The sequence below is a fragment of the Ctenocephalides felis genome, unplaced genomic scaffold (assembly GCF_003426905.1).
Source record: "Ctenocephalides felis isolate EL2017-DRISC unplaced genomic scaffold, ASM342690v1 CF-g0.4_SCAFFOLD_01492, whole genome shotgun sequence".
Lineage (NCBI taxonomy): Eukaryota > Metazoa > Arthropoda > Insecta > Siphonaptera > Pulicidae > Ctenocephalides > Ctenocephalides felis.
In genome coordinates, this window is record NW_020537646.1 from 32,765,605 (window position 1) to 32,785,608 (window position 20,004).

Here is a 20,004-nt window from a genome sequence, read left to right on the forward strand (position 1 = left end):
ACGAACACGTTAACACGGAGTATTTTCTAAAAGCAAATTTTCGATTTTTATATTTGAAACAGTTTCCGTAGGACTTTAATGGTTTATTAATACCAAGTACTCTAACGTTATACCAAGTAAATCGTCTAATTTTAATTTGTACAAACGCCAACAAAACTACTCATTTTCTCAAACTTTGATGATTTTTTAAAATTAAACTACTTGTCGTAAGGCCGTAATAATTCAGTAAGTTCTAAAAGACGATGATATACATCGCCGGAGAAAGTTTCATAAAAATCGGCTTATTTTTTTTTTCAACAGTTAATTACAAGAAAACGGCTCGGTAGATTTTCACCTAAAACTAATCAGTATCATTCCCAACTAATATCTTTCGAACAGTTTTTGATTTTTTAAATTAATTTGGTAGAATGACCTATAAATGTGGACGAAAAGTTTAACACTCTTTTTCAAATTACAAAGAAATGGCTCGGCAGATCGTCGCACAAAACTGACAAACTATAGTGCTCATTGAGATACCATTCAATCGAAATGGCTTTTAAATTTCTGAAATCGGTTCAGGCGTTTTTGAGCAAACGTCGATGAAAAGTCTAATTTTGACAAATGCAAAAAAAAACGATACCAATTTTTGCAAACTTTGACGAATTTTTAAGCTAAACGAGTTGTCGTAGGGCGGTAATGTTTTAGTATGATCTAATCTAGAAGACTATGATCTCTACCGTAAAAAAATCATAAAAATCATCGATTCTTTTTAGAACTTTATTACAAGAAAACGGACCGGCCGATCTTTACCAAAAACTAATCAGCTCGATTCCCAACTAATATCTTTCGAACGTTTTTGAATTTTCAAAATCGATTCAGAATTGCGATTGAAGAGAAACAGAAAGTTGGTAAACGCTAGTCCTTAACGAGATACATCGAATGGCTGGAAATGGAATTTTTGAAATCGGTCCAGCCGTTTTTGAGAAAACGTCGATTTACGGCAACAAATCTGTGCGTGCACACTCACAGACACACACATACTTTTTCCAAATTTGGTCTCATTCGATTCAGAATAGCTTGAAACGTCGAGAAAACATAAAATTAGCAAATCGGATTTTTTGATGAAAACATAAACTTTTCCTACGGGAAGTTAATAAGATAGAATTATCAACTAAATATTTCGAAAATAATGTTTTTGCTTTTACTAACAGCCAATCTATGCGAATATCAATTGACATCTTTCAATTATATAATTATACAAATTTATAAAATCAGTAATAGTATTTATTCTTATATTAACTTCTAAAAATTGATGTAGGATTTTTGGCTAAAACGTTGACACACTATTGCAATATAATTTGATTAACTATGTTACTACTTATTCATTTATTTACTGTAAACTTAGTTATATTTAGTTAATTTTAATTATTTTAAAATAAATAGTTTGTTCCATGAATATTAGTGTTTTTAAAATGCAAGTATTTTTTTAACAATTTAATAAGTATTTTAATAAAGTATTTTAATAAAAAAAGGCTGGGCCGATTATCGTGCAAAACTAATCAACGCGAGTCCTTATCGAGTTACATAGAATTGTTTTTTAATTTGTTGAAACGTTGATAAAACGACATAAATTTGCTCAGATATATACACATACATTTTCTAAATTTGGTCCCAAACGATTCAGAATGACTCGGAACATTGGAAAAAACATAAAATTAGCAGCTCCGATTTTCTGGTGAAAAATTAACTTTGCCTTGGAAAAGTTAAAAACTTTAATGAATTTAATAAAACAAATAAATAAAACATATTTTAATTATTTTAATAATAGTTCGATGATTTTTAGTTTTCAGAAATCTTATTTTAACAATCCTATATTGTGCATTCAAGATTGTATGTCTGATGAGATTGTTAAAGCAAATGAAGCTTCAAAACAAATAGAATTGCATGAAATGAAATCTGCGAATATGTGGAAAACGAGGTAATCTTATTGCAATTTTACATTGAATTATTATATAAGGTTTTAAGAAATACTTTTTCTGCAGCATTTGAACAATGGTGCAGGCTTTTGGGGCGCTTACAATTGCTCAAATTTTAAAGATGATTGGACTTCACAAACTACATTAACTTGTATAGAAAATTTGCAGGTAAAATTTGAAAAAAAAATTAAAGGTATGGTAACAATTTTTTATGTCCATCCAATTACAACTGCCTAGAAGGCATTCAGTAGTTATTATGACTTATAAATTATTATAAAGTGTAGAATAATATTTTAAAATTTTACTCATTGGTAGTCATTTTAAGTTTGTAAAATATATATAGAAAAAAATTATAAATCTAAATTGTAAATTAACTATGCTAAATATAATGGGATGCAACCAAACTAATGAGAAATTTTAAACCTATTAAAAATTATGAATCAACAAATTTTTGCCAAAATAAAACTACGTTCAGCTAATATTTTATACGTATATTTCAGGGTCCAGTTTGCTCGCATGTGCACAATAATTCTAAAGAATGGAGAATGTTAGATGATACCAGTTGTATGTTAGAAGTATACGATTTGGTAGATATTAAAGAAAAAATTAACGTAGGTAAGTTAAACTATAATTTTCCAGAATAGAAAAGCGATAATTAATAATAAATAGCTATACATATAAATGTGATTTGAAATTAATATCTATATGATACCATTATATGAGACCAATATCATATTTGGACGGTAAATTCGAATTCTAATCAAAATTGGTAAATTTTTTACTTGTCATCTCGAATCATTTTAATAAGTGTCTGTTTACAAATTGCAAAGCTTGAGTTGTCATATGTACAACAACCATTCTAAATGTTCTACACATTTGGACATAATATCAGATATGCATAAAAAATATCTACGTCACTATTGATATTATATTTCTAGCTTAATATCACGAAGATAACAGAAAAAAGTTGCCAATAACACGGCAAAATTATTTAAAATATTTTATAGACAATCTTTCCAAGTTTCAGAAGTAATATTATTTTGTTCTATGTTTGAAATATAATTGAAATACATAAAAGTAAATAAACACAATTATTAAAGTTCTGAAAAATTATAACATAATTCTTTTTAATGTATAGAGCTTTGTTTTTATCGATTATCCCTAATTAATTAATTAAGGATTTTTAATTTGATTGTACGTTGCTAATTTTGAATCCAAGAGCAATTATCTATCGAGTTCTTACTTCTATAATATATCATAAAAACTGACTGAGTGAACTGAGTTTATTTTTTTTATAACAATAGTAGAAAATATTTAAACTAGGTCCAGTTAAATATAAATCTTTATTTCAAAAACTAATTTGTATAAAATTGTTATACAGAGTGTAAAGCTCTATAATAACTTCCCGTAGGGTAGTTATAGTAATGGGCCAAATATCGAAAATATTTTTTTTTTGCATTTCTCGGCGTTTTAAAGGTTTCTGAACATTTTGGTATTTTGTATGTTCGCATTTTTTCGTCCACGTTTTCGGGCGTACGGATCAACCGTTTTGAATGATTCAAGAAACATTCGATTCCTATTGATAGGGAGATGTGCTGATTAGTTTTTGGCAAAGGCAGGTCCAGCAGTTACGGAGATAAAGAGCAAAGAGTGCAGAAAATAGTGTAGATATCGAGTTTTTGAATAAACGGAGCCACCGATTTGAATGATCTAATGAACATTCAATTAATGATTGGGAGAAGTGGCTATTAGTTTTTGGCAACGACAGGCCAAGCCATTTCGAAGATACAGAGTTAAATGTGCAAAAAATGGTAGTTTTTGTGAGAACTAAACGCCCGATTTGAAAGATTTGAAGAACTTTCTGCTTGTTTTAACACAATAATTGATTTTGGAAAAAAAAGTTTTCAATTTTTTTCAAAAACAATTTTTTTTTCAAAAATTTTTTTTTTCGTATATCGAAAATAATTCAGATTTTATTTTTTATTCTGACCAAAGTTCTAATATACTTTAAACAAATAATTTCAACTTTGCAATTCAGTTTATATAATTCTTATAAATATTAGACAATGTTACAATATTTATAATAATTTATTTGAAAACATTCAATATCCTCGAACATTTCGTTACGGTACGGGAAGTTCCAGCAATTTGCCTTAAGGCACGATGCCATACACCCCACTAGTTTTTGTTATAATTGTTACATATGATCCATATATGATAAAAATGATGTAGTAATCTGTACGAGTATAATATAATGCAAATAGTATGAAAAAAAAACTATTCTCATAATTTGTCAAATTATTATGGGAAAAACTTATACGGTATAAATTTAACTATATGAGTGCAAAAACAGATTTTATATCTTGCTAAATTTGAACTTTTCGCAAATAGACTGTTACTGATACTTCGGTCTCGACTTATTGTCAAATGAGCTTCCTCAAATTTTTAACATTAAAAGCTAGTTTAACTTAAATAAATTATTACTTGATATGAATATAATTTTCAGATTACACTGCCAAAGTCCAACAAAGGCGATTTAAATACATATGTGATACATTTTCCATCTGACTCAGTCGATTGATGTTCTTGCCTCCCAAGGCACAATCGTGAATCCGGTTATTACCAATCATCCACTTTTCCCCGAGGTGAGTTATTGAACTTATAAAGAATATTGATTTTAATCATAATTTTTAACTTTCCATAGGGTAAGTTACAGTAATTGAAAAAAAAATTAAATAATATTTTTTGCATATTTTTACGTTTCAAAGATTTCTTTTGCCATACATTAGAAAAAATGTACATATGTATGTGTAGATACAATTTTTACGTTCGGATTAACCGGTTAAACTATCTAGTAACAAATAAGTAATTTTTCTATTAAGTTTATCAAATGACGATCCTTTTTATTTATTTCAGCATTTGAAAAGTTCACATAGTTCTACATTCAGTTATACATCCAATTTCGAGACAACTGTACACGTTGATTCTGGTGAGAAAGACCTGGAATATGAACTACTGTTCGGAAAACTGGGCTCAGACTCGGAGAGTAAATATTATCAAGAAGTAAAAGATGCTTACAAATGATGCATATAAGTGACTAGATATTTTATTATATTGTTTTATCAATATCAATATTCAATAAAGATACACTATAATGTTTTGATTTATTTTAATGTGGATTAGAAAAAATTCTTATAAAAAAATTACTTCGTAATCTTCAAATTTTCAGACAAACAAATGCATATTTTCACGAAATTGGGTTAGTTTACTCTTATTTGAGTCAGATAACTTAAGTTGTGACAAAAATGGGTACGAAACATACATGAATATCAAATTAATTTAGCTTTCTTTTGGTAGCCAATGTTATAGCCTCAAATGGAAAACTAGTGGGGTGGGTGGCATCGTGCCTTAAGGCAAATTGGTGGAACTTCCCGTACCGTAATGAAAAGTTCGAGGAATACTGAATGTTTTCAAATAGATTATTATTAATATTGTAACATTGTCTAATATTTATGAGAATTATATAACTGAATTGCAAAGTTGAAATTATTTGTTTAAAGTATATCAGAATTAAAAATAAAATATGAATTATTTTTGGTATACAAAAAAAACTAAAAAAATAAAACAACAAGCTGAAAGTTTTTTGAATCATTTAAATTGGACGCTTAGTTCTCACAAAAACTGCCATTTTTTGCACATTTAGCTCTGTATCTTCGAAATGGCTGGGTCTGCCATTGCCAAAAACTAATAATCACTTCTCCCAATCATTACTAATTGAATGTTTTTTAGATTATTCAAATCGGATGCTCCGTTCACTCAAAAACTCGATTTCTATTTTCTGCACTCTTTGCTCCGTTCACTCAAAAACTCGATTTCAATTTTCTGCACTCTTTGCTCCGTATCTCCGTAACGGTTGGACCTGCCTTTGCCAAAAACTAATCAGTTCTTCTTCCTATCAATATGACATGTGACTGGGAATTTGTATCTGTATATATATATACACACACACATTCAGAAACCTTCAAAACGTCGAGAAATGTAAAAATGTTCAATTTCGATTTTCGGCCCATTACAATAACTTACACTACAGGAAGTTAATAATATTAGTATTATTGGTAGAAATTTGAATAAGATTTAATTATTTGAATACAAAACGTTGTTTGAAAATATGTAATATAATCTATTTTGTTCTAAAATATTTGTTATAATAATCGATTTTATAGCAATGTGCAGTCTACATATTCAAATAAAGTGGTTAAGCAGATGATGAACTTGTAAACACCTTACTGATTTACATAGTTTTTTTTAATAAAATACACTAATGAAGGTCATAATTTTATAGACATATATAAAGCAACTTACATTTCCTAAATGATTTAAAAATTTATTTTGTTGCTTGTATTTATTCGCTATTCCTGGTTTTCATTTATTGTGTTTATTGCATTTATTATGAAAACTACGATTTTGTGTAAGTTATATGTTAATTAAAATAATGTAGGGCACGAAGGTCCAATTGGACTTTTGACAATTATAGTAAAAATCTAACCAACTACATCGAAACAAATACAACTTATCCAAACAACTATCTAACTATGTTCAGTAAAATACATAGCTAATCATTAAATAATTATATTTTTTTAGTATTTTTCAAAAAAAATTGTTGCCTGAGACTTTTTACCTCTAGGCGTGGTAAAATGTTACAGCCAAGGGCAAATAGATCCAATTATCCAATATCTTATTTTTAAATTTAATGGGATTCAACTAATACAAAATACAAATTTAATGGGCATATTTTTTACGAAGATAACGCTGTATATAACTTAGACCTGGTATTTTGTCAGAAATATTCATCAGCAGCGTTGGACTCACTATTAATTTGATTGTATCTCTTGTAAAAATGATTTTTTTAACTTAATTTACTTTTTTTGCACTATTTTTTATTGTTTACACCTTTGTCAGGGTAAGGGTTCAATCGGCAATTTTTACCACACCCACGTGAAGAAAAGCTTTTATAGAGGGTAAATAAAAAAATGTTGAATTTATTTTAAAAATGACAATACCTCTTATGAAATAATTAAATGATGTATTCTTAAAAATTATATTGAGATTTTGTAAACTAAGCAATAGTGCTCACAACCACCAACCAACCAAAAAACGAAAAACGAATAAAACTTCTGTTAAGGATTTTCAAACATTGGCGTTTTTCTGATGTCGTAAGAATAAAAGTGATAGCTGGTCATGCTTATTTTACTCTCTACTTTCAAATATTGTTGATAAAAATTCTTAATTTTACTTTCTTTTGAGACATCATATTATTTTATTTATTTATATTGATAGTGTATTGGTAAATACAAAAATTCCAATTTATGAAAAAAACGAGAATAAAGTTATATTTAAATATATAACTTTGATTGAAAGATACTAAAAGTGAGGTACTATTGTATAAGTCCTACTTACTTAGCTGTCGTGAATTTATTTGAATTTAACATCAAATAACGTTGTTAATCGTTTACTAGAAAGTTATTGCCTATAAATAATAGATTTTTCGGATCCTAAAATTTATTATTCTAATTCAACTTAATTCAAGAAAAAACTTTTCCGATGATGATTTCCGACAAATGATTTATGTTTGGTACACCGACTTTTGTACTTAATACGCAGCCTCCTAATCTATGTAAATATTTTCCATCATTATTTAATAAGAGCTTTTGGAATTTAATTTTCCGTGTTCCATCACATCTTCATCTACATTACGAAAACATTTTAGTATAATTACTCGCCGAAAAGAAATTTTTCACTTTGACAGATCGTGTCCGTCACCGTTCACTCAACGAAATTTCAAATTATACAACCAAAAGTTTGTACGTAATTTAATTCTTAATATTTATGCCCTCATTTTTAATTATTTATTATATAAAAAAAAACAAAGAAATCTTGGTTAGAAAAAAACGTGTTTAAAAATATACCAGGAAATTTGCAAGCAATTTTAAATTGTACAACCACTTTCAGTTTAATATTATAAAACAAGAATAACTTAATCTCATAAATTTTGCCTCATTTCAATTTATAAAATCCGACAAGAATAATCATAATACTTGTGCAATAGTAACTTTAATTTCTCTATTTTTACAAACGAAATAAATTTTCTAAAGAAATGTTGCAAAAGCAAACAAATGCATCGATAGAGCAAAAAAGGGATAAAGTAATTATTAGAGATAAAAATTTTCTGAAAAAAGTAAATTAAGAGTATAATTAATAGAAATCAAAACATGTATAAGAACTATTTAATACACACGTAGCTTTGTTTAACTAGATTCAAAAAATCTTTATCATATATAAAAGTATAATATTAACTAATCAATATTTTTTGTTGAATTTGTAAAAGAAAGACAAAATGTAAATACTTCAACGAAAAATATTTGATTATTATACATACTAGTAGGTAAATACGTATATATTCTGTAATCCATGGGCGTGCAAAATATATATAACAATAAGATTGAATTAAATATTTTTGAAGTAAAACTTCTTTAGGCGCGACTCGGGAGTAAATCTGTGAAAATACAACAGAAGTTGCGTCAAATAATTATAATAAAACTAATAAAACAAACGAAATATTTCTGCGATGTAAGAAACTTAAGTTTAATAAAATAATTTTTATATCATTCGTAGTTTCTATATATCTTTGAAGTTATTAAAGTGTTAAATATTTTTATAGGCAAGACAGATATTGCTGCTGCTTAAAGAATGAGAATGTATGGCAAACGAAAAAGTAAAAAAAAATACAAGCAGTCAATGAATGTATGTTAATTTTAATTCCATGAAATTCTTCAAACACAATTACATGATGAGTGAAATTGTGAAAACAATATTTCTTTAGTAATCCACTGTGTAAACGAATATTATAGAATTAATCAATCAGCAATTACTTTATTTGTCTAATGAAGCTTCAAGTCCTAAATACTAATATGACAAACCGATCATATCATATTTGAAGTATGACTTTAATTACATTAATGTTTTCAAATTTTATACAGTTATAACGATTTTAATGCTATTATAAATAATGGTTGACATTGATAAATTTGATAAATGGACTAATTTGAAAGCTTAGTTATCCAAAATTATTAACTAAGCGTTTTTATAATCATTGTAAAAATTTTAAATTTTAAATTTTTAACAATTTATGATTATTGTCTAATTTATTTGATTAATTGTTATCTATGTAATTATATTATAAAGAATGATAACTGTACACCATTAATAAACTAGTTTCTACTTATAATTTTTTTTTAATATCTTATATAAATTTTACTTTTCTTCAAATCTTGAATAAAATATTATATATTTATACTTACAGAAAAATATAATCTACAGTTTAGTTATTTGAAAATGCAATGTTCTACCTATCTCATTTACAGAAAATTATTCGGAATTATAAATTTGGAGATAATTTAATTTAATCTGCGATAGTTTTTGATATTTGTCTTCGGCTAAGTATAGATAATGTAGGTCTATTATTTGTCTTGCAAATACTAAGCTCTGTTTGATTCTGAATTTACTATGAAGTTCATTGAGCTTAGCTCTGGCTTGAGAATATAAGATACAATTTTAACGTTTATTATTCCAAATAAATGATGTTTGGACTATGAGTTTAAATTTATACGGCTATATTTAAAAATCTATAACAAAAGTATTTTCAGTCGTTATGTTTTTGGTTTACTGTTGTTTAGATGACGTTACTTTAGTATAACTTTGAAATATACCTTATTTGATTGTTTTATAAGATGAATTGTTAATTTTAGGTTGGTATCAACTTTTCTTTATATGACCTCTATACTGGCCTACATATAAATGGGGTAAAAAGGACTAAATTAACATGTACCCTAGCAAAGATAAAAAAGAAGAAAAAAATAGTAAATATATATAAATATATATATAAAATATAAATTCAGTTAAAAAAATTAACAAGAAATAAATTAATAGTTATTCCAACACCGCTGATGAATATTTTTGACAAAATACCACATTAATAATGTATATATTGTATTGTTGTATATATTTTGCATAGATTAAATATTATAGCTATTATTTCGTGAAATCCATTTAAAAGAAATAATAAAACATTAAATTTGTTTATCCCCTGGTTGTCATATTTCACTTATGGGGTAAAAAGCGACGGATGATAAATTTTAGAAAAAAATAATAAAAGAATACATTTCTATAATTAGGAATTAATTGGAAATTTTACTGAACATGTATATTAGCTGTTTGTTTGATATCTGTTATGTGTTGTGATGTAGTTTATTTGGTTTAGACAGTAATTTAAAATTCAAATTGATTCTTTTTATATATGTACAAAAAACTCCTGCCTTTACTGTAATAGATCATATTTTTATATATTAGAGCTTAATTATTAAAATAGACTTCCAATAAGAAAATATCGCATTTAATTAAAAGTAAGCTGAGGATTTTAAGTTAGTGGTCGTAATATCAGTTTTCCTTATAAGAAGACCTACCATAAATAGAGTTAAACCTATAATGAATTCTCGGAACAACAAGACATATGCTTTTCCAGAGTCGCACTTCTAATCAGACATAAAATATTACATAATAGTTAAAATAGAATATGTAATGTACTATTAAACCATTTCTTTTATTATGCAGAATAACCAAAAAATCAATATTTTCATCTCGTTTCGGCTTGATATTGAGTTTTGAGGCACCCTGTATATATTATATAATTTTTTTTAGACCATGAAAGACATATAATTAAATTAAAAGCATTCACTCCATTATTAAAATAAATCTAAATTATATATAAAATGATTTTTAAAAAACTTCCATACATTTCGGGTTCCAGTTTAACTTGTCTTTAGTTTATAAAACACACATAATATTTAAAAAAACTCACATAATGAACAAAATCATCACATTATATGAAGTATATTGAATATAAATATTTCTTAGAAAAACTTTTTGAAATCTTCGTGAAAATATTTAAACTACGTAATAACTGCTATAAATATAATCATCCTAATGATAAAATTCGAACAGTTATAAAAGAAATGTTTTTTTTTATTACTTATAACTTAGTCATAATAAAATTTATTTGTTCGGGATATTCTATTCTATAACCATGTAAAAGTTATTCGGCTACACATATGCTCATAAGAACCTAAATGTGTGAGCGTAGGGTATATAACTCGCATATACCCCATGTTAAGGGCTGAAAAGTGTTATATAATTGCAGTCGATTTATAGCCCATCCATCTGAAAGCCACTGAAAATATATCTATCCCACGGAGCAGAGCGGGACCGCACAATTTGTCATCACGTCAAATCTCTATTATATTTAGAGAAATATATATTTTTGCTCATTTTTCAGTTTCATGTACGATCAACTCCTCGCTTCACACTGACTGAATCAATTTTTTATTTATTGAATACAAATAGCTGGAAAATAAGGTGTTAGAAACGATAGATTGGATAAAATAGATTTTCTAAAGATAGGTGTTATAGAAAAGCATTGGAATATAATTCAGAGTTTGTTTTAAAATTGTAAAATGAATACGACTGAAGTGCAAAATATTTATAAACTTAATATGAATTAAAATAAGGAAACTATTATATACTGGACTCATACTGAAAAAAATGAACAAAATAAAATTGGGAAAAATCTAGAGACTTGGAAAGAAATAAATGTAGTTGAACTTAAGCGTGAAAAAAATACAGAAAATTGAAAACCAATGTAGAAGAAACAGAAGTAGAAGATTAAAAAAATCATTATTAATTATTATTACTACTAGTAAGTAAATATTAATTTTAAATAAACTTGAATCAGCTTGACAAATATTAACGACCAACTAATTCGCTTCTATATATTCGTGGAAACTATTTATAATATAAAGTTCTACAAAATCCAACCATATAAACTTCATATGCATTTTTTACATTGTTAAATTTGGGGATTCTAAATGACATCAAGATATGCGGATATTTATTTCATTATTTTATTAAAAAAATTTGAATTATGTATTTTTTAGGTTTAAAATGTATAAGTATTTTATTTATATTACGAGCTTTCGGACACAGTATTTATAAATTATTGGAGTGAATTAGAGTGAGTTACTGATATATCAAGTAATAGTATTTTTTATTCTAATAGTTTATATATACTATTAACATGAAATAAATAAGCAAAAAAACTTTCCGTTTTATATTATACCCTAAATAAACGATGTGGATAATTTTTATATTTAAGCTTTATAAACCTAAATTTTCTACCCGAAATTTGAAGATTATAATAAACGATTCAATAATTAGTTCAATTTTAGATTTAGTTTATATTAGATATTAATAGTATGAAAAGTAATAAAACCGGTAAATGCAGTTAAGTTAATAAGAAATATTACGTGATATGATTTAATTTATAATTTTGTAAAAAAAATCAGCATCAAGTTTTGTTGAAATATTGAATTATAGAAGGTAATGTTATAGTAATCAAGTAAATGATTAATAAGTACTTTATCAAAGAACATGTAGAATAGGAATATATATTAAAAAATAAATGAACAGAATTATATCTAAAATTCAGATATTATATTTTACAATATATATATATATATATATATATATATATATATATAATTTACTCAATATATTATATTATAATAAGTATTTTTCAATAAAATTCAAAAGCCAATTCTAATATATTTTTATATGGTAGGGCAGGGCTTAAAGGCCCGAGGGCAAAAAAGTTCACCACTAATATTTCAAAAACTAGTAAAGTTAAAACTTGTTTTAATAACAATATTCGAAAATAGAGGGAAAAAGATGTGTAATCAGCCATCGTCTCAAATCGAGCTAAGTCGGCTATGTTTGAAAATCTACTCGTATAGCAGAAGTATTTTCTTTTGTGGATAGTTTTCTGGTTGTGAGCAGTGTAGATTAGTTTACGAGACCTTAAAATAATTTTTAAAGATACTTATATAATTGCTTCAGAAGATGTATAGTAAAGTTTAAGTTAGATTTAACAGATAGTTTCATATAAGCCATATTATATTATATATTAGCGTATATTTGAGTAGGGTGAACAAGACCAACTGAACCTTTACCCTGGCAAAGGTATAACCTATGAAGAACGATAAATAAAAATGTAAGTTTATATTAGTAAAACAACTTTACATACAGTAAAATAAATTAATATTTAGTACAACTCTGCTGATAAATATTTCAGATGAAATACCAGATCATAGTTATATATATATAATGTTATCTTTGCCAAAAATGTGCCCATGAGGTTTATATTTTGTAATATTGAATATTGAAGCTATCATTTCGTAAAATTTATTCAAAATTAAAAATAGAACACTGAATTGTTTGTAAAAAGGGGTACATGACAAATTTTTGAAAAATAGTAAAATAGCAAATTTTTGTAATTAGGAATTACCTGGTGATTTCACTGATTATAGTCTGATCGTTGTTTGTTTGATATTGTTATTTAAATACACGATCCAATTTAAATCTAAATGTGGAAAAATATTTAATTTCTATTAAAAAAGTGGTTGTGAAAAACTAAAGAACTTCAAAAGAACAGATACTAAAGTGAACATAATTCAAGCAAAGTGTACAACTCTGACTCTGTATTCGGAACACGGCTTGTAGCATGTAGCAGATAGTACACTAGATTTAAGTGGAGAGTAAGTAGAATGAGAAGTAGAGGCTTAAAACAAAATCATCATTTATTAAAACCGTTGAGGAACGAAAGGAGGTGCGAATCTGCTAACTAAATCCTGCCAGAGAAGGAAATATGTCTTCGCATCATTTATGCCACACACCGCACTCGGCCTGATACCGGGAAACGCGTATCTGACGCAGAACTAATTCTGAGACTGATTCGTTGCCGAAATTCCAACGATAAAGTATTATGTTTGAACATCGTTATTTATTTAAATTGATAAGTAATTCAAATTTAAAATATTTGAAAAGGGTATTTGACGAACCTCGATAAGGACTAGCGTTGATTAGTTTTCGAGAAGATCAGTCGAGCCGTTTCTTTAGAGCCTGGGCAAAAACAATTCAGGCTTGCGAAACAATGTTTTTCAATCTGCCAATTATAATAATTTAAAAACAGTTAGAAAGATATGAGTTTGGCAGTCTGGCTAATTAGTTTTTGGTAAAAACTGGACTAGCCGTTTCTTTGTAATTATTTCATTTTACTTTGGCGATTTTGATGAAACTTTGTACGAATAAAGTCATAGTCTAAAAAACTAACTGAAGGAATAAGATATTGGAATGATTACATTTCAGTACGAACAAAAACTTTATCTTCTAAATATACAGGTAAAGTTTCAATTTAAATAGATAATCTTAATTATTATTGATGCAGTCGATTTTTAAACTTATTATCGAGAACTTCATGTTACCAACTATCCTCAAGTAAAAACGCCATTAACAACAAGTTCAACATTCACTTAAAAAGATTTACAGTTGTTTACCTATTTATTTATTTAGATAAAATTTTAGTTATAAATTGTTAGGAACACCGTTTTCTAAAATGTATTCTGTGCATTGATTAAAAATAAAAAGTGATTCATAGTCTCTATAATGAGGTGTTCTATATTATAATGATTAAGCTTACAAACTCATGTGAACGGGGTTGTGAGTTTGAACCACACTCAAGAGAACCTGACATCGTGCAGTAGCGATGTCCGTTTTCACGTACAAATATAGATCAAAGTTATGTTTCCAATTGAAAATATTTATTTCCGGGGACTATGGTGTGAAATGGCAATGAGACATCTTTCACACTAATTTTCTTAGAATCTAGAGCAGTACTACCCATTTAAAATTACTTATAATTTTAAAATTTTAATTTGTTTTATCAGAATCTGATAGAATTTTCATATTCTAAGCTTCTTTGTAGGTAGATATATATTTTATTCAACTGTAGATCTTTTTTATTATTATTTAATATATTATTTTTATATTCTGTGATATTTGATAACTTTAATAAAATACAAAACAATAGTTTAACTATATGAATATAGAGAAACTTTTGTGAAAGGAATTTACATTGGATGGAATCGAATTGCATGAGGCAATAGTTGCCTTGTATATAGAAATCAAACAATGTTTTATTCACTATGATAATACAATGCAAAAATAGCTTTGATAAAATAAAATAATTTATCTATTTTTTATGAAAATTCAATTGGCTTTTGAAAATTCAACAGACTCATGGTCCTCCGCTTATTATCGTTACATATTACATACTTTAACATTTTAGTTAAGTGAACTTTGCATAAATTTTTCAAAAATTCTGCTATAGCTTTTTACATTATTAATATTTTCGTTAGATTTTATGATTCACATCTTGCACACAATAATGTTTGTATTTGTACATAATCTAAATAACTGTGAAAATCTATTACATCTCATTAATTATATCATTCACTTTCCGTAGGGTAATAGGTATAGTAATCGGCGGTCAAAAATGACAATCAAATTATCAGAAATTTTATAGTGATTTTAATAAGTGATTTTGTGTTATTTTTTTTGGGTTCTGTACCAAGATTTTTAATTACGGTACAAGAAGTTTCAGCAATTTGCCTTAAGGCACGATGCCATACACCCCTTTAGTTTATTTACAAATTATCAGTAATCACAATTACCATTATATTATTAAAATAAAACATTTGACAAATGACATTTATTCAATCGACGATTGTCGGCAATGCTCGTTCAACAAGTGACGTCACAGTCCTTTCCATTTTTGTACACTTCTACAATGGGAAACATATATTATGAGGACAATGAAGTATGAAGTCTAAAAACTTACTACTTAGACCGCATAGAGTAAAATAAATAAATTTAGTATCCACAAATAGAAATAGGCGACAATTTTTGTTTTCGAAAAATTTAATCAAGAAAATACAACATGACAAAACTGTGCCCAAGTTAATTGCACGGACGAATGGATGTATCGTCCGCCGTCCATATGCATGCGACCATATGGGCGATATGTGGAGGACCGCCCGCCTGCCCATGACAGATTTTACACCTATGCACATATTTAATCGGCAAAGCAAATATCGTTGTGGAAATACATAATGTTTTGCTTTCGATCATATATTAATTTCGCGGTTAATCCGAGCATATATTGCGTTACAATTTGGTGTGGTTTGTTTATTTATATAATAGCGATTTATCGCCAGGTTTATATAAACTATAATCCCATTAATTTACATGCGGTGAAATCATCGCGCGGAACATTGTGTTTGGCAAAAGTAATTATTTGATCACGTCAATTGTTGCCTTGAATTTGATAGAACAATTTTAATTTAGTACAACATAATCAAATATTTTTGATAAAAAATCGTGGTATTGATGATTTTATATCTTATATGAATTTGAAATAGGTTAACTGTTGGTATACGATAATATCGCATCCAAGTGAAAGTAGCCCTTCATCTATTGCTGCATAAATAAAAAAATATAGAAATTGTAATAATAAATTTATCAAATAGAGACAAAGTAACCATTAGGTTTCTTTCATTAAAATTAATTTCTGATCACTGGTAACATTAGTAAAAAAATTCACTTTATTCGCATTTAATGATTCACTTCTGTTTTATTGTTTCAAGATAGGATTCATTTCTATAGAATTACCAATAAAATTATGCAGATTTTAATGAAAGTATCATATTTTCTCAGTATGCTTCACTTATCTATCGCTTTACTAAACTAATAAAATATAATTATCTTTTCAATTTGCCAGTTGAACTAACAATCAAATAACAATATTAATATTTTAAAAAATAAAATTATTATTTACTAAGTTGACTCCAGTTGAATTAGTTTCTTAATATATTAAAATTGGACATAAAATTTTGTTGTCAATAATTTGATTATTGGATAAATGAACAGCAATATTTTTAATGCACTTTATATGCTTATTTGTTTCAAAAATTATATATTAATATAATCAAAAATAATGCATTTATTGAACTGAAATTCAATTATACCAAATAGTTTAGTTTATATAAAATATCGTGCGTTTATAGAAAACAATAATACGTTTCAGAGGGCTGCAACTTCTTAATTGGCTTGGATCTCCAGAGAATCTTTCAGTTCGACCCCAAGAACCAATAAATAGTTAAAGGTAGAGATGGTGTACTTATGGGTTAATGACCATATTAATAACAATAATTATAAATAAAACGATAATATTGATTATCGTCACAATATAGAAAATATTCAATAATTATGAAATTTTTGACGATTTTTGATAGTTTTGAAAAAGCTGAAATCATTGAATTTTCTTTAAAATGCAACTTGATAATCCAATTGTTTTGAAAAGCCATTTCTATGTTGAAGCATTGTAATATTAAATGTTTTTGACATATTTTTATCATTTTTTTAATAAATCCATACATTATAAAGTTTAGTTTGCCTGAGCCTAAATTACAAATCTGCAATATTACAATATATTATAAAGAATGGGCATTCATATGTTAGCGTCCATTTTTAACAAATTATCCAAGATTTTAGAAATTGTTGTTAGAAAATTTTGGACCATACAATCTGGAATACCTATTCATAGTTAATCTATAACATAGTTTCTAGCTACTATTGTACGAATCAGATTTCTGAACACTTAATTGTGTAGGAACTTATTTTCTTGATGCATATTTTTTTAAATTACTATTAGAAGCATTTATAATATAATCTCATCAAAAAGAAAGTGATCGATTTTTGGAAACACTAAATTGAAAAAAGTTTTACTAAAATGAACAAAAAAAAAAAAAAACGATCCGTATTGATCATATATGAATTGCAACGAATTTATGCAATAAAATTTATAATTTTTTATTGGTAATAATAATAATAATAAATAGTAGACAGTGCAGATATAAAAACGTTTATATATAGGTATCAAAAATTATATTTGTGTTTGAATAATATCTTGAAAATTCGTTTCGATGATTGTAATAGGTAATATTACTCAAAAATAAATTTTGATTTTTTCACATATGTGAAACTAAAAACTCACTGATAATTATAAAACAATAATAAATAGTGGTCTGCCCAAATACAAGACTATAGGTTCATGGCGTGAAAGCATCACAAATCAATGACTCCATTTCCTACAATTGTTTTTGTATCTTATTACCATTTTATTACGATCAATCACTTCTTAAACATTTTTATTAATTTTCCTTCCCAAACTTCTGCTTTGATACTTCTTGATTCTGTGTTTCGGCTTTCAGTTCGCTGTATTTTCTCTTATCGAGTAAGTCATCAACCATCTGCATTCTTCTTCTTTCCAATGCTTTTATTTTACCTCACTCTTCTCAGTATTTTTTCATTTTTTATCTGTCTACTTTATATTCTTCATTCGTATCCAGCACCACATTTCAAAATTCTCCAAATTGTCTTTGTCGTCTCTTCTTAGAGTCCTTGTCTCTGATCCGTACGACAGCTTCCGACATGCCATTTATTAGGATCTTTTGCAAGTCGATTCTCAGTTTGCTCATCAGTAGCTTCCTCTCCTCCGTAAAAGCTTTGGCGTTTGCAATCCTTGCCCTGATCTCCCTTGAGCAGTATCTGGTCAGTGGTCAGGATGCTTTCCAACTACTTGAAGTAGTCCAATTCTGGATTTTTCTTTTATCGGTATCGGTATAACAATTATAATTATTCCTTAAAACGCGGATGACAAAAGCGGGCAATTTTTCTTATATATGCATTTGAAAATTCACTAGACAAATTACTAAAATTATTGAATTAGTCGTCCACTATGTATAAACAATCGTATTATTTTTTAAGAAATAGTCAGATTAATTTACTTTATGACTGTAATAATGTATACCTATATTTTCCAGTAAACCACTACTGCTTGATATCAGGCTCTCCGAGATGTAATTTATCGATAGATTGTGTTAACGCCACACTCCCAACTCTGGCCTAATTATTATATTTTAGTGCCTTCATACAGGATAGCCATAATAAACCCTCATCCCTTAAATTATCTCTCTTATTGTCATGCATCCTGTCTCTAAATATATCATCCTGCAATTAATTTATATTTCTAAGAAACTCGGATCACACCTGTACCCAGTTTAATTCTACGTACTATGCAATCACCGACCAATACCTGATTGGTTGATGAATGTGATAGCCACTGATTGGATCTACGATTGTAATGGAATGTCGCTTAATTTCACAAAATGAACCAATCAGAAAAATATATAAAATTGTGAAATTTTTATAATTTAGTATTAACTCAAATATCATATAACTAACATCAGTCTAAAATCAACATTCAAAGCATAATAATATTTCTTTCAAATATACAATAATTAAACCTTTATTATTATTCTTTTATTCGGTCTGATATAGCCACTATCTAAATATATCTGGCCCTTCGACAATATAAATAAAGTGCAAGTGTTTTAATCGGCATCATCTTGGTGGATCACAAACTTCTTACACATTTTTGCAATCTATCTTTTACAACATATGTTTGGTCCATTCGAATTGATTATATATAGTGAATAGTTACCAGGCAACTATCAGAAAGTATGCTTCTGCGGTTTTCAATAACTTTATAAACTATTCAGCAGTATTTACTGCAATATCCTATTGGTGCATTTAAATAATAATTCTATCATCATGAAAGTGTTAAACTCATCCCGGTCCATGTCGGCGTGCGGTGTCGGCTTACATTTGGGCGCGAAAAAGCTAAGCTCGCGGCTTTGATGAACGCTAATTAACGCCAGTTTTGTGTGTTTTGAAATATGCACGACACGTAATTCGACGCCGCCGCCGCCCCCCGTCGCCCGATGCATGAATATCGGGCGAATATAAAAAACAGAAGGGCGGCAGAAGGGGGCGCGGGCCCCGATCTATTCATTTGTTTATTTTGCGTGAAATTCGCTGATGTAAAAAATCAACGTTTGTTATATAGGATTAAAAAATATTTTTAATAATGGTTTGGCAGAACGGTGATGTTTGCTTTAAATGTTTGTGTTTTGTTTCTATTTTC